The sequence below is a fragment of the Numida meleagris genome, chromosome 1 (genome assembly GCF_002078875.1).
Source record: "Numida meleagris isolate 19003 breed g44 Domestic line chromosome 1, NumMel1.0, whole genome shotgun sequence".
Lineage (NCBI taxonomy): Eukaryota > Metazoa > Chordata > Aves > Galliformes > Numididae > Numida > Numida meleagris.
The window spans coordinates 52604511-52629182 of NC_034409.1; the positions used below are offsets into that span (position 1 = coordinate 52604511).

A 24672-nucleotide genomic window follows, 5' to 3' on the forward strand; every position below is an offset into this window, starting at 1 on the left:
CTGTTACTTTCGGGGAATCTTCCCCCTCCTCACTCCTTTCAGGAACCTTTTCCTCCATGCCCATTTGTCTTTCTGCTTTGAGCTCTTTGGGCCACGTTACCTTCCGTGGGGACAACTGGGAGCCCTGAGCTGCATGTCTGGCTTTGCTGTGCCTCCACTCTGCTTTCTTGCTTCCACACTTGCAAGTTCTCCTTCACACTCCCCATGCTGCTGTGTTGCTGCTCTGAGCCTCTTGTCCTTGGGACGTCAGGACTTCAGGAGATGCACGGAGATTTGTACTGAGTCATTCCTTAATTCAATGCATGAAGCTACATTAATGCAAAGTTAAATTTGAGGTTTTAAATATGCAAGTCCTGAAATCCAGAATTAAGGTTCCCACAGCAACCATAATGTTTCTTCCCCCCTTAGGGGTGCGAGTTACAAAATTATCTTCCTCAAAGAGCCTCTGCAATACCGAATGCCGTCACATTTGACAAGTAACACAATAAAGAGGAGAGCACACCTTTCTAAGTAGCTGTAGCGTGGCGTGGATACTGGACCCATAAGTACAGCCTATCTGCAACATCATAGTCTCTTGATTATAGTGCTTATCCTCTAAAAGGAACCAGCTCTGCATCCGGTGCTCAGGCAGACATTCCTGCTCGCTGAACTGTATTCCCTGGAGTGAAACTTGTTGCAGAATGCTCTAAATGAGGGCCTGGGAGGCTGCAGGGGATTGTGGGCTGTGGGGACCTGGAGAGTGGGAAACTTAAATATCTGTCGCGGTGACCTAATGCTTGGCATTGTGCGGGAAGCGAAGGCGGCAGACTAGCTGTGCCATTATATATCAAGAAAGACTATTTATCTTAACACTTATTGTGTGGGATGCAGTTGTGTAAAGCCTTTCTGAGGCAGAGACAGTTTGATCGTCTCTTTCTGATGTCGCAGACTGTTGGAGTGTGTACATTCAATCATCAGCGTTGAAATTCAAGGTGAGCACTTCTCTCTGTACCTAGGAGCTCTGGTTTTGCAGACAGCATTTTGTTCATAGGGGAGCACCTAAACCTACCCCTGTCCCTGCTCTTGCTCACCACCTTTGCCTGGGCTCCTAAGCTGCTCAGAAAGGCTTCTGGTCATTGATTTTGTGGACGGGCCACGGGATAGTTGTTGATAGGAAGGGGAGAGGGTCCTTGCTTGGTGAGGCCAAGCCACCACCCTGCTGGAGACAGCCAGGAGCAGGGTGGTTTGGGTGTGGGAAAAGCGTTCAACTCTTTTCTGGATGAGAAAGCCCTATTTTTTTCATTTATGAGCAGATGAATCTCCGTGTGCTGTGAGTCATAAGATACAATCTAGAGTCATTTCATTCCAAGTGTTTTCTAAAGAGCATGATGTGTTCTGAGAGTTGCATGTATGAATGTTGCCTTGCTGGAGGTCTGTTGTTACAAGAAAGGTTAAAAGGAAGGGGCAGCAGCCCTAGCAAGCAATTTATCAACCATCCTTCGCCCATGCTCAAAGGCAGCTGAAACTATCAAAGCCAGGAGAGACCAAGGTAGGGGAGGTCCATGCTGTTGCTAGGCTTCTGATAGGAAAACGCTGGATTCATTGCTGTGATCTTCGAATATAGTGGGTATAGATAATTTCCTTGTTTCTTAAAGCCTTGTGCAGAGGACATGCTGAGTGTTTGTGCGAGGGCTGGCAGCCTATTGCAGCTAGAAATGATTTCTTTCTCTAGGGGCCTATGAAAGTGAATATCGTACCTAGACCTACTAATTATCTACCATACAAGGAAGAATAGGGCTAGTAAGCTTGCCAAGCTCATTTTGAATTATTTCTGTTGGTTTTCTTCTTGACCTGCCTTTTACTTGCCTTTTTTGTCACTTAAAAGCCTCTCTTTGCATTCACTGCAATAAATTTTCCCCCTAGGCTCCGAGCTCATCAGTGTTACCACCAAGGGACTGGAAACCCAACTCTGCTGCCAAACTTGGGCCTTAGCAACGTGCTTTTCCTCACGTCGCATCTTTTTTGTTGTTATTGTTGTTGTTTTTTTTTTTCCCTGAGAGGTATGGTTGTTACAGTGTGGCTTTCAAAGCACGTGTTGGGTAGCAGCAGAGCAAGTGGCTATCCAGGAAGATGTCCTGCCTGCTCTGTTCTGGTGCCAGGCCTGGGGAGGGAAGTCTGGCTGTGCCTGTGGGCCTTTGGCTGGAACTTGTTTGGTAGGTATGGCAAATAAACGCAGCAGCCACAAACTGAGCCGTGGAGGGTTGGAGAGCACGCGGCTGCCGTGAAGGTACGCATGCAGCGTGGTCGGCAGAGAGAGGTGAGGGGGTGGGAGCTGCTGGGAGGCTGCAGGGAGGTTTCCCTGAATGCCAATGTGCTACACTCTTCAGAGGTCAGATCTGGGTGGATTTCCGTGAAAGTGGCAAAAGGCACTTCTTGCTAATATAAACACCAGTTTTAGATTCATGCTCCGGAGCAGGAAAGCCCTGGGAAATCGTAAAATGGAGCTCATGCAGAGATCCCTGAGCTAGCAGCCGGTAAGCTGATTCCCCAGCCTTCAAATCCTTGTGGTGCCATACTGTGGCATGCATATGCAGCAGCTTGAATCCAGAGGTAATATAGTTGTGTTTGACCAGCGCTGCAACTGAGATAATGAGTTCTGCTGCTCGATAAGGTTTATTAGCTTTGGTGCAGCACCTTGTGAACACGCCTGTACTGCTTCCATACCCGAGCTGCTCTGTGCGCAGCTTCTTTTGGGACTTCCTCACTGCGTTCCGCAGGGAGGAGTGTGACAAAGCAACTTGCGTCTATTTGCATCTGAGGTTTTAGACAGGCTTTGTTGATTTGGGAAATGGAGAAAGAAGATTGTCTGAAAGAGATTGTATAATGTGGCCGCCTGTGTTATTAGGGGGCTAGAGCTGATAATTCAGGCAATCTTTTCCAGTTCTGTGTTCCTGCAGGCCTGTAATCCCAGAAGATGCCAAGGTCACTACAGAGACAAGAAAGCCCAGTGCAGCGCAGAGAGGGAAGGCATTTCAAATTAAGCTACCAGCTTCAGAGAAGGGAAATTAGGAATCACGATCATCCATTCTGCACACTACACCTGATTAGTATAAAAGCAGGTAAAATCAGCATCTGTCACATTACCATCACATTCGGGAATTTACTTCCTTGATGAGTCCAAACAAAAGAATCACAAGGATTTTGGCTGGCTGACTCGGTGTGAATTTCTCCTGCAGCTCTTCTGCCTCTCTTCTGTATTCCCACCTGTCCAAACAGCAGTGAGCACAGGGGACTCCGCTGTAAAACTGCCCAAGTCTTGGGAGACTGATGGGGACTGAGTTCTGTGTGAGTTAGTTTTCCACAAAGCAGCCTGTTTATCTTGGAAGGAAGAGAAGAAACCTTCAGAGAATAAGAGAATAAACCTCAGCCTTCCTGGTTTCCAGCTGAAGGTTTGAGGAAGAGTGTAGATAATAGCAACCTGAGGCTGAACATCTGTGTTTCCTGCACTTCCCATGGTGCTTGTTTGCAAATCTTAGTTCCAGCAGTGCCAGAACTTCACGCTTATCCCAACCCCAAAGGTTACAGTGTTGATATAGGAAAGGTCTTTGAGTGGATTTGGATTTGGATGACATTTTTACCAAAGCCCTAAGCAGTCACTAGGGACACATATGTGTGTATGCTTCACTACAAGATGACTTGTGTGATTAGCTGGAGGAGATCCCATGCTCCATCAGCGAGGGCTTCTGGGTACAGCAGGAATTTGAGTCAGGCTGTGATGTTTGGAGGAGGATGTGCAGTCTGCCCTCAGATCTGCAGTGTGGTGGTTCTGGGTGCTGCCCCATACCTAGCACAAGGCGATGCATCCTGCAGCCATTCTCCGGGGAAGCAGGCTGTCTGGTGGTGGGCCAGTGCAGATAGTCCCACATTGGAAGTGAAAACGGGTCTGCTGAAAATAAAGAAATCAGTTGAGGATGTGCTTTGTGCCCTCTGGTGCTAAACTGTTTTGCTGAAAGTGTTAAGGATTCCTCAGAGCTGTGAAGAAGCTTAAGCAAGTAATTAAGTTTCCCTTGTCTGTCCCTCAAATTTAGTTTTCATTGTTCTCAGAGTCCTACATCTCATGACTAATATGCTGCCTGCACAATGCTGTTGATTTTTTACCAGATGGTTCTTGGGTCTGTAGCTGAATCCAGGGCAAAGGCAGTTAGTTTTTCTCCTACCCAATTGAAACATACTGTCCCCCACACAATGCTCTAATTGAATCTTGGACATTATGACAATGATAATGTGAAAATATTTTGACCAGATGACAATTGTTTTTTAGATATTCTTGGGGATTATTATTCATCATGATTTAAGGAGCTGGCACTGTATGATACTGGAACACTCCTCTGTACTTTTTTATAATCTATAAATCATCTAGTGTTGAAACAAAGTTTAAATGCAGAAAAAAGCTGAAGTTCAAATATGTAAATGTGGCTAAAAACCAGAAGATGCATGCAGTGTGATCTGCCTGCTGCTGCTTTGTAACTTTTCATTTCTGTCACAAGGGCCTAGTTTTCTAGTTGTGTCCTCAACCGCTGCGGTGATGCCTGCTTGCATCCATGTGGTACCTTTGGGGTGCACAGCCTTTCTGAGTAAAGGCTTGGGAAGGTGGCAAGGCCTCTTTGGCAGCGTAAGTGGGATGGGTAGCTCCATCAGCGCTGTCTCAGGAATGCTCCCCAGTTTATTACTCTCAGATTTTGGCTGATGCTTAATTGTGGATAAGAAGCGAATGGGGTAATTACTGTTTTTGTCCAGCCAGCTGAAAAGGAGAAGTACATTCAGCATAGGTGAGGCAGTTTTGGCATCTGTCAAGAAATGGCTGGTATCTATGTCTTAAAGTTTTGGTGTTGGGGAAGCTTCTCTTCAGCTGGAACATAGTATCCACTGAAAAGCAGACAGACTTTGCTGGAGTGCGTATAGTGTATGTATAACCACTGTTTCTAAACATTTTCAGGACTCAGAAGTGCTGCAGAAATATGAGATGCTTTAATGCTTTTTCCTTGCATGTGGAGTGTGGCTCTCGAATGCAGCTGTTGAGAACAGGTGTGTGATAAGCGCTCCTTCCCTCTTCAGCGAGCAGGGTGGTGATGGATACCGTCTAATTTAAACATATGTGTTTTTTCTCTCCTACAAGAATAAGAACTTCCAAAATAGTATACATGTCTCGAAAGAACCGAGTGCCTTGTCCTGGCTCCCTCCTTCCCTCCCCCTGCTACCAACTCAAATTACCGGCAAGCTTTGGAAACTTCAGGGCAGTGGAATCAAGGTGCAGCTGGCCCGCATGTGTTGCACCAGCTGTAATGCAAACGATACGTTCTGAAAGAGGCTTTTCTCACTTTTGTAATTCTTGGATATTGTTGTGCAATGGGGACACGTGATAATTTGTCTTAAACATGTTTGCTGATACATTCCGCAGAGTATACTGCTTCTTTTGTTCCTCTTCAGCAAGACACAATATCAAAATCCAATTGCCCGTCTGCAGTGTGCCTGGATACAGCTGGGACTGTCCTCCTGGCTTTCCCAGCCATCGGTCACAGGGTGATCCCATTGCACTTGATACCACTTGTTTTATTGCTGGCTGGAGCAGTGACTTGGTAAATCCTCAGCTTTTTTGGCCATTTGGACCATTCATTACACACTTAGGTTCTGGTCCTTTATTTCTGGATTCAATGGTGCCTGCTGCTCAGTGGTAGCAGGGCTGAAGTGGGGAGGTGCCTGGATGAGCCCAGTGCGGAGTATCGGGGGTCCCCGTCAATCCTTCTCCATATCTAGAGCAATGAAATTGTGGGCACTGGGGACTGAGTTGTGTAAAAACAAAAGCTGATGTTGATTTAATCCCATTACATTGCGTTGATCTCTCAACCACTGGACTCTTAGTAGGATTCCAGCTTTAATCCTGTAAGGATCAATCTGGCCCGTTGCTTTTCTGTCCTGATCCTAAATCCCCCTTTAATCTTGTTAATTACACCAGGCCTTTTTCGGTTTCCTTTTTTCCCCTAGCGGACCAGCAAAACCCCGTTACATCTTCACGTTGCCATCTGCAACCTGCTGCTTTCACCCTTTGTGGCTCCTGCTGCATAGTGGGGTGCTCCTGACGGCATCGTGACCTGGTGCTTTGGGCTTCCACGGGGTGAGGTGTTGTGCCCAGTCCCTTCTGGTTCCCGTCAGGGTTCCTTTTTTTCCCTCATCTGTTTTTGGTACTTTGCTGTCTGAAGGAGGAGGCAATCGTGGAGCATGAGAGCCGCTTTAACCTAGGAAAAAAATTGAAAGAAGAAGGTTTCTCTGAACAGCATATCATTGAGGGCTCCATGGGAGAAGGAAATTTTGGGGAATATGGAGCAATCCTGTGGTAATGAACAAAGGGCACTGGGGGTGTCTTGGGACAAGGCTTGGGCGGTCCTGTGACCCCAGATCTATTCCGAGGGTCAAGGAGGATTTCAAGCTGCTTAAATCAGCCTTTTAATCTTTACGTGTGCTCAGTCGCTTAAGGAATGAAATTATGTGCATCCAGACTCAAGGCTCTTTATCTTCCCGTTGCACTGTCTGCTGGCCTCCAAACCCAGCGCTGCCTTTTCTGTGTAATGCACAAGGCCAATTTCTCACTGTGACAATCTGCTCTTGGCACTCACAATAATAGAAACTAGCTGTGCGTAATGTATTCATCTCTGGTATTTCCTATACTGTAAGGGAGAAAACCAACCCAAAACTGCACCTCCATTTGTTGTAACTCGATCAAGAGCTGACAGATCATGGCTGGGACATGTCTGTGCTGGGATCGTGACCACTCTGCCAGGTTTTCTTCCTTTATCTCGCGGGGCTGTTCCCTCTTCCCTGCCAGCCCTGCTCTGCCTCACGCGGCAGAACCTCCTGCTTTTCCAGCCTTTCGGCCAGATCTCGGCTTTCTCCCATCTTGCCAAAATGCTCTGATCCCCTCCTTGTTGCAGTGACAGGTCTGCGGCACGAGCAGCCACGCTAATTCCCTTTCCACCAGGGAGAGGGAAAGGGATTTTGGATCATAGGGTTTGAGCTCTCCGGATGTGTTTATCCTAATTGAAGCAGCCCCGGTGCTTAATTTTTGGAAAGCACTTAGAGCCATGACAAGAGGTGGCAATCGTTTTGAAGCAGACGTGGGCATTTTCCCAGCAGTTGTAGGGTTAAGGAAATTGCGGAGGGGTGACATGGTGACTGTGTTCCATATTTTTGTGTGTTGCCAGTAGCGAGAAGGGGGAAACTTTGATTTCTAATCCGCTTTGGAGGAGGCTCCGTATCAGGGCTGCACAGAAACATCCAGTCAAGCAGCTCCTTTATCATAAAGGGGATTTTAATTAAAACTGTTCTCGCATCATGAGCGGAATGAGCGTCAGTGCCAGCCAGCCCTGTACTGGGCATTTATCTCCTTCAAACCACATTACCAGTAATTGCTGCATTAAATCAAAGTCGAGGGAGATTACAGGTCTGAATTGGGCAGGCGGCCGGTGCCGGTGCAAGGAGCTCCGAGCTGCCGAGGCGCTGATACGGGAACCCCCTCGCCCCCGGCCGCGGGTGAGGGTGGGAGGGCTGCAGGATCCCCAGCAGTCCTTCCTTCCCCCGGCGGGGCGGGAGGTTCCCGGTGAGCTGGGAGGAGCAGAGCAAAGCCTCTGAAGCTGCCACTGTTTTGCTATTAGCTTCCTTTTAAAACAAACAAACAAAACAAAACAATAACAAAGCAACCCCCTTGGCTTTGCTGTCCCACCCCGTTCCCTGTTCTGATCCACCACAGCCATTCCCTTTTGTTCATCCTCTAATGCTTATTCCAGCCCCGAAGCTCCAGATTAAATTTCTCCTTTTGACACGTCCCTTTCTCTTCCCGCTTGTCACAGCCCGACTGTGGAGCTGTAACCTGGTCCCCTCCTGCTTCGAGAGCTGCTCCCCATCTTTGTTTCTCCCCTCACTGAGGACTTGTATTTTCCTTGACCTGTGGCTCCTTTGCCAGCCATGGCTCATTAGTCTGTTTAATTATTTTTCTAGGTTTTTAAGTATTTTGTCGTCTCAAGCTCTGGAGCAGGTGTTTCCCTTCTTCTTGTGCCTATGCTGTGACCTTGTTGCATGGCCCCAGATCTGTGTAATTGTTGCAGCACTGTGCTTACCTCCGCTCTGCAGGCCTCTGGCGGGGCCAGGCTGAGAAATGGCCGTGCCCGTGCGAGCTGTTGGCCATACGGACTGGCCGAGGTAATGAGATCTCAGTGGGCAATCACAGAACTAGCAAACTGTGACAGCTGGATTTGTAGGGGCTGTTATTAGAGCTGTCCCGTAATTGTACAGGAGGTAAGTCAGGAACAGAACGTGCAGAGAGCATGGTGTTTTTTTTATGTAGCCATCATTCTCTTTGCGTCTTGATGGCGGCCACGCGTTTCGCTGGTCTGCGACAGTTGGATGGCACTGTCATTTTTAAGGCCATTTGCCCAGGGATGCCTCTGGCACTCCGCCATTCTGAAACTTCATAGACTCATAATCATAGAATGTCTTACATTGGAAGGGTCCTTAAAGATCATCGAGCTCCAACTCCCTACCATGGGCAGGGCTGCCACCCCCCAGCTCAGGCTGCCCAGGGCCCCATCCAACCCGGCCTTGAGTGCCTCCAGGGATGGGGCACCCACAGCTTCTCTGGGCAGCCTGTGGCAGTGCCTCACCATGCTGAGTAATGAATTTCTTCCTAACATCCAACCTAAATCTGCCCTCTTTTACTTTAAAGCCATTTCCCCTTGTCCTATCACTATCTGCCCTTGCTTCTCACACACATCACTGTGCTGAGGTCTGGGTGATGCCTATGAAAGAGGATGCTAAAGCTCAACTTGCTGCTAAGCAGTTCAGTCACAAGCAGCCAAGCTGTGTTAGATTTTCAAGATTCATACACCTTTCTCAGAAGCTATCTAATTCTGAGCAGCTGCAGGAGGTGTGCCTGCTGTGCCCCTTAAGAGCTTGAAGTTGCAGCTTTTGCTTCATTACAACATGAGTTTGAGACACGGCTTAAGTGTTGCCCTAGTTTGACTCTGGCCCACGCACAAATCCCTAGCTTGAGATAAGTGGTTCTCTTAAATTCAAGCTAAGAGACCCGTGAGGCTGAGGTTCGAGTGCTGCCAATACCCAGGCTGATAGCAGTGGGCTGCTGTTAATTTTGCCGGTGGTAGACCCATTACTGTGAGTGCAAGCAGCTCCATCGCGGCGTAACCAGAGAGGTGCACAGAGAACATGAGCTGAGTCCTTGGTGAAGATTTCCTGATAGGGATAGAAAAGAGAGAGGAGAGTTTTCATGTGAGCCAGGAAGGCATCTTTATAGCATCCTGCTTTTGGTTGAGTGGATGCAGACAGTGGCAGCAATAGGACAAGAGGGAGTGGCCTCAAGTTGCTCCAGGGGATGTTCAGGTTGAATATTAGGAAAAATTTCTTCCCAGAAGGAGTAGTGCTGTGCTGGCACAGGCTGCCCGGGGAGGTGGTGCAGTCACTGTCCCTGGAGGTGTTCCAGAACCGTGTGGATGTGGCACTGAGGGACGTGGTCAGTGGGCATGGTGGGGATGGGCTTGCAGCTGGACTAGGTGATCTTAGAGGTCTCTTCCAACTTCAGTGATTCTGTGATTATGTGGACATCAGGGTGAATTAATGTGTGTGAGTTGTAGAGGTCACAGAAAGCTGCTGAGGAGGCGGTGTCAGTGCTGCAACTGGAGGAGGCCCTCACTGGTGGCTGTGCAGAGCCTTGAGGTGCTTTGGCCTGTTGTAAGCTGGCTGGGAGACCAGGCCTCAGGCTTCATTCTGTCCTCACGGATCTTGGAAAAGTATTTTTAGCCATTACATTACATGCCAATAGAAGACTTCTGAGCCCATGTCTTGAGACTTTGTGAGGAAAATAGTCCAGAATTTTGGGCTTTGATCATTGCTGCTTTCTCAGAAATAAATAGGTTTCCCAAGCAAACAAACACAAAATCTAGGTCTTCCCGCCTCTTACTATTTTTGTCTGTCTGAAGCAGAAGGTGACGTGAAGACTGCTTGATACCAAAGTGCTGACGTGGCCTCAGTTTACCTCTTTTTTTCTCCACCACAGCTTTCTGCTTCTTGAGTAAAACTACCAGAGTGGGGCCGTAACATCCACAGCAGTAACCAGCACTTCTGCCCTGAGGAGAGGAGTCCCTGGGGTCGCTCCTGCATTAAGGCACGGTTTGCTGCTGTCGCCATTCATTTAGCAAGTCTGACTTTCCTCTTTCAGGGCAAACTGTGTTGTTCTTGCCAAACCTTGGCTTTGCGTGCTATTTCTGGAGCCTTTCTGTGCGCTCAGCAAATGCACCAAACTCTTCACTGCAGCGCTTTGGGTATTTTGCTCGAGTCTCTTCTGAGCTGGCTGCAAGTTTGAGGAGTTTGGGATTTCTTTCTTTTTTTTTTTTTTTAAATGGAAATGAGTAAAAAGCAGGATTCATATGAAGCTTTGCAGTCATGCAAGATTTTAAACTGAGGCCAACAGAAATTAATGGACAGATGTAATTCTTCTCTCATGAAATTGTCTTTGCAGATTATGCTGAAGGTGTCATATTCTATATGCTGCCACACTGGAACCATTTCCAAACGATTTTCTGAGATTTACTTGTGACATGCTGTTTCAGCAGCTGAAGGACCTACCTGCACAGTGCTCTCGAGCTCCTCATTTCCTACCAGTATCTCACGCAGCCCATGCTCCCTGTTTATTTTTCTTTTACTTCCATTCAATTAAGAGTTGAGCTTAAATAATATTTTTGACATGTTTTGTCTTTTGCTTGCATGGTTACAGTGTGTGGGCAGCTGTTCTATTCTGATCGAACCAATTTGGGTAGGGAATGCCTTTGCTCCTGCCTAAAAAGAACGAATGACTGCCTGGGGAAACCTTTCCCCCAAATTCTGGCTCTGTGTGTGTGATAGGGAAGCTGTGCTTATCTAAGGTAGGGCTGAATCTCAGTCAGTACCAGCGTAATTTAATGTGTGGACGCTCTTTATTTTGTCACAAGTACCTTTTGCTATTTTAGTTTGTCACATGGGAGCAATTTGATAAGCGATGGGGGGAGGAAAACCCGTACTCAACCCCTCTCTGCTAGGGCTCGAGCGCTTGGCAACGCGAGCAAGCCACTGCCATGTACTGAAATGCTCTGTGATAACCGATCACGTGCTGCCTTCGCCCCAGGCTGAGGCAAGGTGAAACTTGTTGGCTCCAACCCACAGCAAAATGGGTCTATCTGCTGAGCCTCCACCGAGGACCAGGAAGTGCAGTGACTGTCGCTCCGCTTTGCACCGCCAGCGAAATCTCCAGTGTAGTGCAGCCCTCGTTTGTGATTCATTCAATTAAAAATACTTGGTGAGAGTATCTCGGATATTACCATCTGGTGACTTTTAATAATATTTATTCCTAGGAAGATAGATCTTTAATTAAGGAATTAACCTTAATTTTTGTAGGCTTAGCATAGATCTGAAGAAGTGCTCAGGCTTAAGTCTTTCTCTTCTGGATCTCTGTGTTAACTGTCTAGGCAAAAGTTGTCCCCTGAAGGATAGTCTAATTGAACTGCTGCTGCCTGCTAAGGGAAGATCCAAGTGGATTTTGGCAAATCTGCACTCCAGGTGGGCAAAGCTGTTCTCTGAGGGTCTGGAGCTCACTGGTAGATCTAATAGGCCTCTACAGTTAAGCAAAGCTCTTGGCTGAATTCTTTGTCTTTGTTTCCCCTTTTCCCTCCGACCCCGGGGAATAAAGAAAGGCAGTGTGGCTGTCATGTGATGTCTAAACTACCAAGAGAAAACTTCTTCTCTTCTTTGATGTTGAAATTCTGCATCTGGAAGCCTTTTTGTTTCTCATGTAACAGGCAGAAAGCATTTTGACGGACATCTAGCATTACCAAGATCAGTGCATACACAAGTGATCCCTAAAGAAAGCTGTGCTATGATCACCTCCTTTGCCAAATGGCTTAGCCCAGAAGTACACTTATTTTCTTCCTGAAGCAATGCCAAGCACTTGGAGTTCTCCTTGAAAAGAGGCCCAACACGTGGGTATTTCTTTTTTTTTTTCTGGAAAATGTGTATATTTTCTTTTCCCCTTTATACTGTGCCTCTGGTAATAACTGAATGATGGAGCCTGTCTGGTTTTAGAAGCTCCTTTAGAGCTTGTCGCGTGTCATACTCAGATGTGCTGGTGTTTTCTCAAGACAGCATAATTAAAACCTGCTCTGTAATGTGTGTAAAGCAGCGGGTTGGGGTAGAAATGAACGTTGAAGTTGTGTCTTACGCATGCTGCTGGTATATCCAGACTGCTGTCAGCTTTATTTTGCAACTTAATCACTAATATATTTTTGTGAGTTATTGTCCTGTTAAAGCTGTCTTCCTGAGAGCTGGCTTGTTAGCTAGCATGATGCCTAAAACGTAAGTTTTGGGAGCAGAGTCTTCTGACAGAGGATTTTTCAAACTTCAGATGAGCGTTCATCACCTCCTTACATTTCTCCTTTGTAATAATTTAAGAGACAGACTTTGGGCAATCTCAGTTTTGCCTGAATAGACTCTGGGTCCTTGTTTGGCAGCTGAAGTTGCGTGAGCAGGATCTGTGTTAGTATGGGGTTTCACCAACTCCAGGAGGATTCTGCCTACACTGATCTAACTTCAGGATCAAGAGACTTCACTCTCTTGCAACTTCACTTTGTCTTTCTTGACAGCTTCAACTGTGTGGATTGGGTATTTGGGGATCCTGGATTCTGCTTGAGGAAGATCCAAACTTTTTCACGAGTCCTGCTTTATTTTGTAGGCTTCTGGAGCTTGCTGATGCTCCTGTTCTACTGGATGGCTGAAAGAAAGCTCTAAAAACTGAAAAAGCCTGCTTTCCAGTAATCAAAGGTCTTGCACTACACTGCTTTAGCAGGCTCACATGGTGTCCTGGCTCTGCCTCCATTTTCCATGCCCTTCCCTAAAGCAGCGTGTGTTTAGGCTTTGAAAATAAGTGGTACTTAGGAAATAATTATTTTCAATTCTGACCTGTCCTTTTATGCTGTATGTTTGCAACTGTGTTTTAAAACTGTGCTAGTTTTCCAGTCTAGACAAACCATTAATATTTAATAGCTAAGTGTAGGTGTTGCAGGGAAGAGCTGAGGACAGTAACAGGATGCAGGTATCTTATGACCGAGTTCAGAGTGTGCATCTTGCCTAGTTGCTCAGCTACTTCAGATCAGTTTCAGGACTACAAAGCTTCCTTTGGGAGTGGTAGAGGCAAACAAATTCCATCACTAATAAGGAAATATCTCTCACTGTCCCTCAAGCCTTAACTTGAGTCTGCCCAGGAGTTTCAGATTGGATATTAGGAAATATTTCTTCCCAGAAGGAGCGGTGCTGCACTGGCACAGGCTGCCCAGGGAGGTGGTGCAGTCACCGTCCCTGGAGGTGTTCCAGAACCGTGTGGATGTGGCACTGAGGACATGGTCAGTGGGGATGGGCTGTCGATTGTACTAGATGGTCTTAGTGGTCTTTTCCAACCTTAATGATTCTGTGAGTCTTTGCCTTTTAAGACACCGAAGTCTCCTAAGCTCCCTGACCTGCATGCAGATGCTGCAGCTTGAGGAAAGATGCCACGCTGGCTATAGGAGCACTCCCACTTCACCTGCCATCTTATGTTAGAAATGAGGGTGTCTGAGTGATCCTGATGATGATTTACAGAGGTAGGCGAGAAGAACATTTCGTGCATCTTGGCAGCTTTGCTCCCATTGACTCAAAAAGCTGTCTGATGGGCTCCATCGCTGTTGGAGCAGCGTTCCCAAGGGCTCAGCCCCACACAGCTGTGCTGGGAAGTCTGTGGCTCCGTGTTGGGCTCAGGCTGAGACCATTGCTGTCCCTCGGGGCTGGCAACAAGTCTTCCAGCTGCTATTTACTGTGGCCATAAAGGCCCGTGGAGCAGCGCCTTGGGAAAGTTGGTTGCTTGTTAGGCATTGCTTCTTCTGCAATCAATGCTGGGGATATTCTTCTGGATTCTGGTTTCTTCCTTTAACTGCTTTTCTCATTTTTTTTTAATTTGTTTTATAAACTAAGAATAGATATTAAAGTTGGTATTGTGAGGGAAGCTGAAAGTTGAGCATAACACTTTGATAGGGCACATTGCTTCGTGAATGGAGAACGTGTAGCAAAAGATGATTGAAAAGGGAAATCTCCAGCGCTCTGAGGGGAAAGGAAATGAACAGGAACTATTTGAGAGCTTCCATTTTATTAAATAAGGTCTTTGGTATTTTTCTCTTTTAAACTTCTTAAAATCTTGAATTGTGCCCATGAAAGCTAGAGGAGGTAATGACTGAGGTCCCATTGTCTGCCCGAGAGATTTCCTTGGCAGGAGCAGCGCTGTGATGGGGCTATCTTCTCCGCTACACGTAACTTGATATTGGCTGCTCTCTCTAGCTTTGGGCTTCTTAGCTCTTTTGCCAGAGGGATTTTAATTTCCTTGGATCCAAAGTGTATTTTTTGGTAATTTCATTTGTACTAATGTGGTTTAGGAACATTAATCCTAATGAATGTGAAGAATCAGTAACACTAACTAATCAGACCAGGTTTGGGCGAGCAGTGGTTCCTATGGCTTTACCAGAGCATTGAAATGCTTCTCCATGATGTCCTTATTACACTAATCCAACACGCTCCTGTTTGCTTCTGCTGCTGCTCCTCATCCCCCAGACCTGCTGGTTCCATTTCTGCTTAATGCATCTCATCCCTGATCTTGAGCATTAGCATGCTTAACATGTTTCACTGGCAAAAACCCACGGTGGCTCGGTGCTGAGTTGTTTACTCTCCTGAATAGCTGATCCGTCACCAGCTCTTTGTTCTAGTCGTTGGTTATATCAGAATTTGGAAGAAAACGATAATGGAGCTTTTTGGAAAAAAAAGTTACACCTATTCACACCAAACAAGCAACCAAAGCAGAAGAGCAGGAAATGCAGCCCTGCCTGGGAGTGATGGCTTTGCAGTACAGTTCTCACATGGCGTGAGCAAAGGCCACCTTTGTGCCCAGGATGCGGGGCTTGCTTTGGTGCAAAATGAAGAATCTCTTGCAGTTTTAAAGGTGTAATCCTGGTACCGTGTACTGTTTGTCTAACACTGGTATGAGCTGGCTGAGCTGCTTGATCTATTTAGCTGCTATGGAAATCAGTGCATACCCAGCCAGAAAATGCATCCTTGCTTGTTGGCATGTTTCCTACATTTACATCAGTCTTTAAAAAGCAGAGACATATTGTAAGCTGCTCATCAGATCCCTGATGACCCAGTTTAGCAGATGTAGTGATTGGCTAATTGTTAAAGATGCCATTTTTGGTGGGTGAGAGGAAGAGCATCAGCCAGGCTTCTAGCGATGAAGAGTTAGAATCAGCGGAGGTAAGAGCTCTTTAGTGGGAGTAACTAGATAAGGCTTAGATTAATTTGTCTGGAGAACAGAGAATTATACTAAAGATTTTATAAATTCAGTTTATAAAATGAAACTGTTGGTGTAATTTCCTTAGTAAAGATCAGTGCGGTGTAACAACCGTGCGGCGTGGAAATAGCTCAGACTCCATGCTGTATGGCTGTAACCCCGCTGTACCACGATTTTTAGCAATTTTTGAAAAATATGTCCATGGAAAATGTCTGCCATGGATGCACTTCAGGTGTGGGGAGAGTATAGCTAGCCTATGTCCGTGTGACTGTACTTGGAGTTGTGACTTAGCGTGCTGGCTCTGTGCTGCCCGAGGAGAGCAGGCAAAGCAAAGCCCAGGGCTGTGGTCTTGCGCTTTCCAAAAACGCTCCTCAGTCTGCAGACATCAAAGAGAGCTGTGCATGTGAAATAAAATCCTAGGTTTTGAGAACGTTGGGAAAAACTTGTGTAATCTCCGTGCCTTGCTCAGTGCACGGAGAGAGGAAAATTAGGTAAACGCTGCTACAGTGGCATGTAAAACAGTGTCTCTAGGCAAAGTGATGGGTTGGTAGGAGATGGAAAATCATAAAATTCAATGTTATAGGAAGGATAATAAAATTCAGCAGTAACTAGATGGGTGATGCTGTTAGTGGAGGGAGCTGTGAGCTGTGTGATCGGTAAATATGCAAACACGCCAGGTTTTTTTTTCAGGCTCCTGGCATTAGAAATAGCAAGCAGAGGAACCAGAGCTACTGGTGCAGAACGTGAAACTGGATATTATAGGGATAATATCAATCTGCAAGAATAGTAATCGTGACTTTAACATGTATTCGAGATTATGTATGGTTCAGATAGGGTAGATGTAAAAGGTGATAGGCTGTATTGTATGCAGTAGACTGTAAAGAAGAAAAAAGAGTAATACTGATAACGCGGGATCTATTTCTGGTCAAAATTGCTGTGGGGAAGAATGGTAAAAGAGGTCCCAGGGGGAGCCCTGTGAGTCTGCTGAAATCTCTCCTAGGATTGGATTCGGATACGAACTCGAGTCTATGAAATGATATTATTCCCAGAACCATTATAGAGATAAATATTAGTACGAGAAACTTTAATTTCTCAGATATAGCTTGAAGAACAAATGCTGCTAATAATAATAGAATTGGAAGATTTCTTCACTGTAGCATCATGTGTTGTTGAGACAGTGGATGTATCATAGCCAGCGTGACTGCTGCAGGAAAACAAGCTGTTCAGAAGCCTCCATGTTCCCAGCTTGGGACTGGGTGATGGTGGTACAAACTTCCATACGTGAAGCAACATCTTTAATGAAGTCAGTGAGCTGAAATGAGAAGTGAGACACTCGAATGTAGAGGTGTGTGGTGGGGTGGATTTTACTTTCTTTTCAGGGGTACTTTGGATACAGATTCCTGGTGATACAAGTGAAGGGAAGAAAAGCTTGTATGTAAAAACTTTACCTTAAGTGGAGCCATAATCATTTTAGAAAGGATAGTGGGTGCGAAAAGAGAGTTTACAAGAGATAGAATACGGAATCGGCAGAGCCTGCTGTGTCTACAAGGTCAAGAAATGTGGGGATAAAGGGGGGAACTGCCAAAAATCTGGCTGAATTAAACCTTGCAAATGTTACTGAGAAGATGGGTGACAGTTTCTGAAAATACGACGAGAGAGAAAGAAGGATGTGGGGCCACTCAGCGTTGAGGACAGGATAGTTAAGGAAGATATACCTGTAGGGTAAGATGTGTGTATATATATATATATATATATATATACACACACACATATATATATATACACCACTAAGGGAGATATAAACAAAACCAAATGTTTTTGTGTTGTTGAAAGAGTTGATCGTGGGCACAGAGGATGGGTAGCGGGCATGGAATTACTGTAGGAACAACCACGTTAGAGGCATGTCAAGGGCCCTAGTGCGTGCGGGCTGGGCTGGGGAGCAGGGCTGCCTTGACAATGATGGTACCTGTTTCTGAAAGTGTGAGAACCGCCTCACAAATTTACTAATGTTATCAAATGAGGAGTGGCATCATTTGCTTGGAGGAAAGGAAGCGTCACAGCCCTCTTGATGGGGGATGACCTGAGTAAGTACAGACCTGTTGGTCCAGCCTCTTGTATGCAAAATCTGAGATGAAAATAATAATTAAAGACTAGGACACTAATGAAGGATGGGAGAAAATACAACACAAATTCATCAGAACATGGCTATGCCAGATCAACCTATCTGTCTTTAAAATAAGTTTATTTTCTTAATAGGTTGACATGTCCTACTGTAGCACACATATTACAGCATGATGGTGGTGCAACAGAGGAAGATAATAAGGAGGTGAAAGAAGGTGCAGTTTAGTGCTGGAACTGTGAAACGGGTTAGCTACTAACCATCTTGTTCTGGCTATTGTCTTTTTTTTATTCAAAAAAGAAGAGAAAAGATGAGTGCAGGCTAGCTCAGGTGGAAGAAAAGGCTTCTAGAGATTGGGGAATAGAAAGCCTGTCGTGAGAAAAGACTGGAACAGCTGCTTGTTTAGAGGGGATACATCAGGGAGGCTAATTGTAAAGGAAGGATAAAATACGTTTAAGCCAGAGGACAGTACTGGCAGGAGAACAAAGGACAAGCAGAAATTGCTGAGGAATAACTTTAAGCCTGAGACGAGCACAGCCCCCAGCTGCTGGAGGGCGATGTTCTAGAGCGAGCTCTTGCCCAGGGGAGCGAGCATAGAATCAGAACCTGATTCTAAGATGGTAGCCAGGCGAACCTTAGGAAGAGATTAGGTTATGTTGTACAGCAGCAGCTGATCTGATTCTTTGTGTCAGAAGGTCTCTTCCAGCCTGAACATTGCTGTAATTTTAGAGTTTTTCGTCTGCATGAGCATTTGCAGGAACAAGGCTATGGTTTTACCACAGTTACCTAACTTGCGTTACTGGAAATACATGTACATAGCAAGTTATATGGTAATGTAGTTGGGCATTTATCTCTGAATAAAATTATGGAGTGCAGCCTTCTTATATTTGACTAATACTGTTGTTGCGAGTCAACGTGCAGTGGCAGACCAGCTATATGGACAGTAGTTCATCACTGGCCAGTAAAGTATGGTTAGTTCTGCTGTGTCCATACTGGCAGGTGCAAGTTTAAAGCTAGTTTGTGTAATTCAGTTTTCTCTGGGATGCAGGAGACGTGATGCCTTGTTCCTGCAGTGTCACCCAGGTCTCCTCATGCTGGTTAAGGCAAAGTTCTTAAATCTGCATTAAGAACTTGAAAGCATTGCAGTTCTGTATGTATATGCTGTAGCTGAAGCAGCCAAGAGGCTGGGTGTTACCTGCTCCCCCCCCCCCCCCCCCTTGTTTTGTTGTGCCCGTTTGACAGTTATTTATAGATAGCAAGATATCTGCACTAGGATTTGGAAATGGTTTATTCCCTGGAGGCCCAGTTGAAAATAACAAAAATTGGATTGTGAAATAAATGTAAGGTTTTTAACTTAGTTAGGGATTTGCTTTTAAAACCTGGGGCAGTAATATGGAATAGCAAAAACAAGATGTGGAAAAAGACTTCAGGTTTTTGTAAATTAATGCCTTTTCATAAACAGATGTTATTGGAGATACTAAATTGCCTGGATGCATAATAATGAGCTGTGCAAAAGAATGAAAGGCAGGCACCTATTGAACATGTGGTTAGGGGAAGGGGGAAGAAAGAAGAGCATTGGCTGCTGAGAGGAAACCAGATCCAGTCTGTGCCCTGTGGTGGGGCTTGCGGGGATGGTGATGAAGGAAAGCCAGGCCGTCTAAGTAACTAAAGGGGGGCTTTAATAAAGAAGGGGACAGACTCTTTAGCAGGGTCTCTTGGGATAGAACAAGGGGAGTGAGTTTCAAACTAAAAGAGGGGAGATTTAGACTGGGTATAAGAGAAAGGATTTTTACAGTAAGGGCAGGGAAGCACTGGAACAGGTCTCCCAGAGAGGTGGTGGATGTCCTGTCCGTGGAGACATCCAAGGTCAGGCTGGAGGGGCTCTGAGCACCCTGATGGAGCTGTGGGTGTCCCTGTTCATTGCAGGGGAGGTGAACTAGATGGCCTTTAAAAGTAACTTCTTTTTTTGTTTTGGTGTCTGAAGTAAAGTGAAAGTAACCACAAGAATGCAGTAAGGGGGCAGAGAGAATGAGGGAAAGAAACCCAGCTCTCTTGGCTCTAAAGCTGATAACCCCTGAATGCTGTCGTGCAGAAATGGCTTCGAGAGCCATGGAAAGAGCAGGTAGGCAGTACCCAGCCACACTACGTAGGAGCTAAAGATCAGAAACGGTAAAAGCAAAAAACAAACAAACAAAAAACCCCAAACTACCCACAGTGTGCGTTGGAAAGAGCAGAGGGTATTTGCAGAGCTTTCCTTCATTTTGATCACGGTAGCATTCTCACTTTGGAAGCCCCAGAGGGAAAGTGCTTCACCTGTTCAGAGGACAGCTGGAATTATGTGTAGGTTTGGGCTGCCGACCATTTGGGAGACTTGGCGCAGCCATGGGCAGCAACTCACGCGCTTCGCCGTGGGCGCTTGCCCCCCACCCGTGTGGTGTCTTCTAAGAATCACCGGTGGGCTCTCGGGTTTCTGTAACACGTCCGGCACATGGGGCCGGGCCGGGTGAACCTGCTGGCCTTTGTCAGAGCAGCCCGGCATCTGTCCCCGTCAGTTATCCCTCCCCGGGAACGCACCCGCGATTTTGGAAAAGGTGCTGGGGAGGGGGACGCTTCCAAAAACGGGCACAACAACTGGCTCTGCCCCATGGCCCCAGGGCACCGCTGATCCCCCAGGGGGAGCGGGACAGCTGACAGCGGATGACCCGCTGGCCCTGGGGTCCCCTCGCCTGGCTCCCCTCTGGCAGCTGCCCGGCCCCGGTGCGGAGTGAGGGCGAGGCGTCAGCCGATACCGGGCCCGAAAGAGATCCCTTGGCGCGAGGCACCGAGGCGGCCGCTCTCCTCTGCCCCCCTCCGCAGCACCAAAGGGTTCTGCACGCTAATCCCAGCACCTGTCCCTGCCTGGGGCGGCAAGGAGAGTTTGGGGTTGGGGGAGGAGCGGTCCCATATGTTTTTCGCTGTCCTGGATTGGGAGCGTTCCCTCTGACGCACCTAGAGCCCAGAACATATGCTCTCTTCAGATCCGAAATGCTGTCTGCTTCCTTCCATCCCCGGCGGCTGCAGCGAGGATCCTGCCTTCCCTGCTCCACGGCAGCCGTGCCACTTGCTGCCTGGGCGCTGCAGGACGCCGCGCGGTCGGGGCTTCCAGGGCCATTCTCCGTACGGGATTTCTAATTTTAGGAGCCTCTGCTGCGTATGGTTGAGCGCTGCCTCGCTGGATCCCAGAAGAGAGGGGCCGAGCCGAGCCGAGCCAGGCAGCGCCTTTTTATTTTCAGCTGAGCCAGTGTCAACCTGAGTGGCCCCAGAGGCCTGAGCCAAGCACTGCGCAGGGCTGCCAGAGTCCTTCCCACCAGGCTGAGAGACGGAGGCTTGCGTCTGAAGCCTCCAGTCCCGCGTCCTCTTGGCCTTCACCTGGAGGATCTTTGGCTATGTATGGTGTGTATTGTATGGATTATCAATACCCAGTCGTCCAGGTAAGCGGAAGGAGGGCTGCGGCTGTACGGAGGCACGGTGCTTGCTCCTCGGGCACGCCGCAGCCTGTGCGCAGGTTGGGTAGGGCGCTGCTCCTCGCGTGCCAGGCCTCAGCTCCCCGGAGGCTCTGCCTTGAGCCTCCTTGCATGCGAGTGCTCCCGTTTGGCACTTTGGCTCCCCGGACTGCGGTGTTTGAGACCTGTGTGCTTTGTTTTGCATTTTTGGCTTTTAAAATACTTTTTTTTTTTTTTTTTTTTTCTTAGGGTGGGGGGGTGAGTTGACAGCAATGTTGCGGTCTGCCAGCTGCTGTGTTGTCAAGTGCCTCGCTGCTTTGTCCGGGGCATGTGACTTGTGAGCGTGACTGCAGTCTGTCCCTTGGGGCTGGCAAGCCACCGGGAGTGGCTACTCACCCGCTTTCCTCCTCCCTCCCCTGGAACCACCAACAAAACCTTGAGCAAAGTCTTGTTCATCACCTTCCTGTTCTTGGAGACCCAGCAAGGATCTGTAGGGTGACGGGAACGGGTGCAGCGCTTTGCTCAAGCCTTGCTGGGGAGGGGGCTATATTTGGAGCACACGTGTGCGTTCCTGGCCCGTCCTGTGAAGTCTTGGAGGAGCCAGAGGCCGTGGGTCAGGCTCGAATGCTTTTGGGGCCAAGTGAAGGATGATGTTCTCTGTGCAGCCCTTGGCTATTCAGTGTCAGCATTCCTCGTCCTCACAGGCACCAAATTCTTCCAGAAAATGTGAAAGGTAGACTAACAGTTGAAGATTATCTACCCTGAGATAGTTCAGATAGCCACTAAAGAGTATTTTGTTAGGTTACCTTGTACCACGGGTTTTATTACGTACATGAATAGGCTTCACCACCAGAAGTGTGTCTTTTGGTTGTTAAGATTTGTTCCTGATAAATTGGTTCTTTGCACTTGAACCTTTTTTTTCTCCCTCTGGCCTTGATCCAGCTGGCAGGTTTGCTCCATCTAAACTTGAGCCAGCGCAGAAATGCAGGTAATGGGATGTTAAAATCGAAGGCTGCACTTTCATTCCACCCGAGCGGCACAGGGGAATTAGAGGCACCGTGAAAGAAAAAGTCCTGAAACTTGCTGAGGGGTTGTGGCTTTCTCTTATCTCTCCATTTCTGCCAGCCCGACTGAACTAACGGAAGTGTTTGGAAGGGTACATGTAAACCACTTGGTCCAGCTGAAGTTAGTTCCTTAGTTGTGCTCTCACCAGCGTGATCTCAGTGGCCTTGCTCCATCACCTGCTGCTTGAACAGTCTCATCCAACTCATTTCCTGGTAGGGTGTGAATGATGGGAACTAGCAGATGTCATCAGATATATCTGAGGTGAGCACAGGTTGGATATTAGGAAAAACAACTTCTCAGAAAGAGCGGTGCTGCGCTGGCACAGGCTGCCCAGGGAGGTGGTGCAGTCACCGTCCCTGGAGGTGTTCCAGAACTGTGTGGATGTGGCACTGAGGACATGGTCAGTGGGTACGGTGGGGATGGGCTGGTGATTGGACTAGGTGATCTTAGAGGTCTTTTCCAGCCCTAATGATTCTACGATTCTATAATGCCACTTCCACAGTACGGGAATGAAGTTTCAGTGCGTATGTGCCTGTGATGTATAAAACCTCTTGAGAACCACAAGTATTAGCATCTAGATCTGTTCTAAATATGTGCTCGTTGAATAAATGAAGCAAGTAGGAGAGGATGGTCTCATGGCTCTAAGCAGTATGTTCCTTGGGCTTCCAGAGCTTAGCTCTGCTTGTGTGTTCTTGGTGCTTTCAGCGGTCTGCTCTGCAGTTGGGATCCTTGGTTCCCTTTTATAAGAGGGCATAGAGGGGGAGCTAAGTGGGGGCCCACCACGCTTATTGTGCTTGACCGTCAGACAGTGCTTGAACCCCGGTCCTCAGGGGGAAAGGTGACTGGCATAGATCAGCCAATTAATTTTATGTGCCTTGTTCATTATCGGGTGTTGCTTTGCTGGCTCCAGTGTGAGCCCAAGCCAACGAAGACCTCAAATGTTAACAAGTCTCATCTTATTCTCAGTGGTGTTCTTGAAGCTCTTGAAACTCTGTGTTAGATGTTCAGTTCAGATGGATTGGGGGCAGTCAAAGCTCCTGCGGATGTGTGATTCCTGTTGCCTGAGCTCGTCCATTAGAAATAGTGTGTTTTATTTTGCTAAACAGGAGCAGAGGTAGATAAACTTCAAGCAAGGGGAGGAGATGCTTCAGACTAATGGGAATCCGCACTCCTCTGGCACAGGCTCAGAACAGTTGTACCAGCACGGTGGCAGGAGGCAACGCAGGGCAGGGCTCAGTGTATGGGTAGGGACTGAACCATTCCCCCTTTCCTGCAGAGGACTCTTCTGTGGCAGATACTTCTGGGGGTTCCTAAAGTGGAGGCCAGAATGGGTTAGAAAATGATGCTGTTGCGGTGAGAAGCGGTGGGATGAATGTAGCACATCTGTGTGGCAGGCTGGATTTGGGGAAACATTTCTTCTCCAAAAGAGTGGTGCTACACTGGAACGGGCTGCCCAGGGAGGTGGTGCAGTCCCCGTCCCTGGAGGTGTTCCAGAACCGTGTGGATGTGGCACTGAGGGACATGGTCAGTGGGCATGGTGGGGATGGGCTGGCGGTTGGACTGGGTGATCTTAGAGGTCTTTTCCAGCACTTATGATTCTAAATGTCCGTGCTATATCCTTTGATCTGTGACAAGAAATTGCCACCCTATGGTAGAGTAGAAACCAGGTGAATGCAAAAGTTAAATTAAGTTTAAATGAATGGAGATGACGCAGATTGATTTACAGAGGTCTGAAGAACGAGATGCATGTAGCTAAAACTCAGTGCTTTGCCATGGCAAAGGGATAAGGAGGTCACCGTGTTTTGACCCAGAATTGCGCTCTGCAATCTCAGGTTTGTAATAGAGGGAAGAAAAAAAATCCAATGCTTTCCCTGGTTGTGCAATATTGCCTGCAAACCTGTAGTGTCTTCAAAAGTGAGTTAGTGGAGAGGATGAAATAACTCAGGAGAACGTGGATTCTGAGTCAGAGCCCCATGGGGCCGTGTGGGGCCTGGCTCCCTCCCAGAGGACCACACAGCGGGCTGCCCACTGGGGCTCTCTGCATCCCAGCAGAGCAGTGAGGCGGCGGCTTGCTCGGGCTTTTCACAGCGAAGGAGCAAACTGGGCTGCGATGCGTGCTCCTGCTGCCCTTTGGCTGAACGGGAGGGAGGGAGGCGGAGGTGGGTTTGCAGCCGTCAGCTTGGGAAGCAGCGTGAAGCAGCACGGCAACGCAAGGCCGTGAAGAATCACCACTAGGTGTATATATCTATTTAAGTGTAAATTGTAACGGGGGATACGAATGCAAAGGAGAGCAAATGGGGATGAAAGGTGTTACTGCGCCGTCTTTTCTGCTGGAAAAGCCTGGGGAGCGTCTTGAGGGCCTGGGGTCAAGAAGAATGGCAGCTCAGCTCAGCTCAGCACGCTGGTCTGGCCAAGGACCCGTGCCCGGTGCTTGGCATCTGCGGGTACCGTGCTGGGGAAATCTGGGGGTCTGGGGTTCTGCTGCCCAGTGGGGCACCAGCAGCGGGCCCTTCCCTGGCTCCCCGGGGAAGGAATGCTGCCAGCCGCGGGGTGCTCAGGTGCGGAGCTAGTAAGGG

General features: G+C 47.6%; 1 protein-coding gene across 1 annotated transcript in view; it reads left to right on the forward strand.

Moving 5' to 3' along the window:
* RBFOX2 (RNA binding protein, fox-1 homolog 2) overlaps window positions 1-24672 on the forward strand; it is a 152102-nt gene that overhangs the window by 45494 nt on the left and 81936 nt on the right. The window lies entirely within an intron of this gene.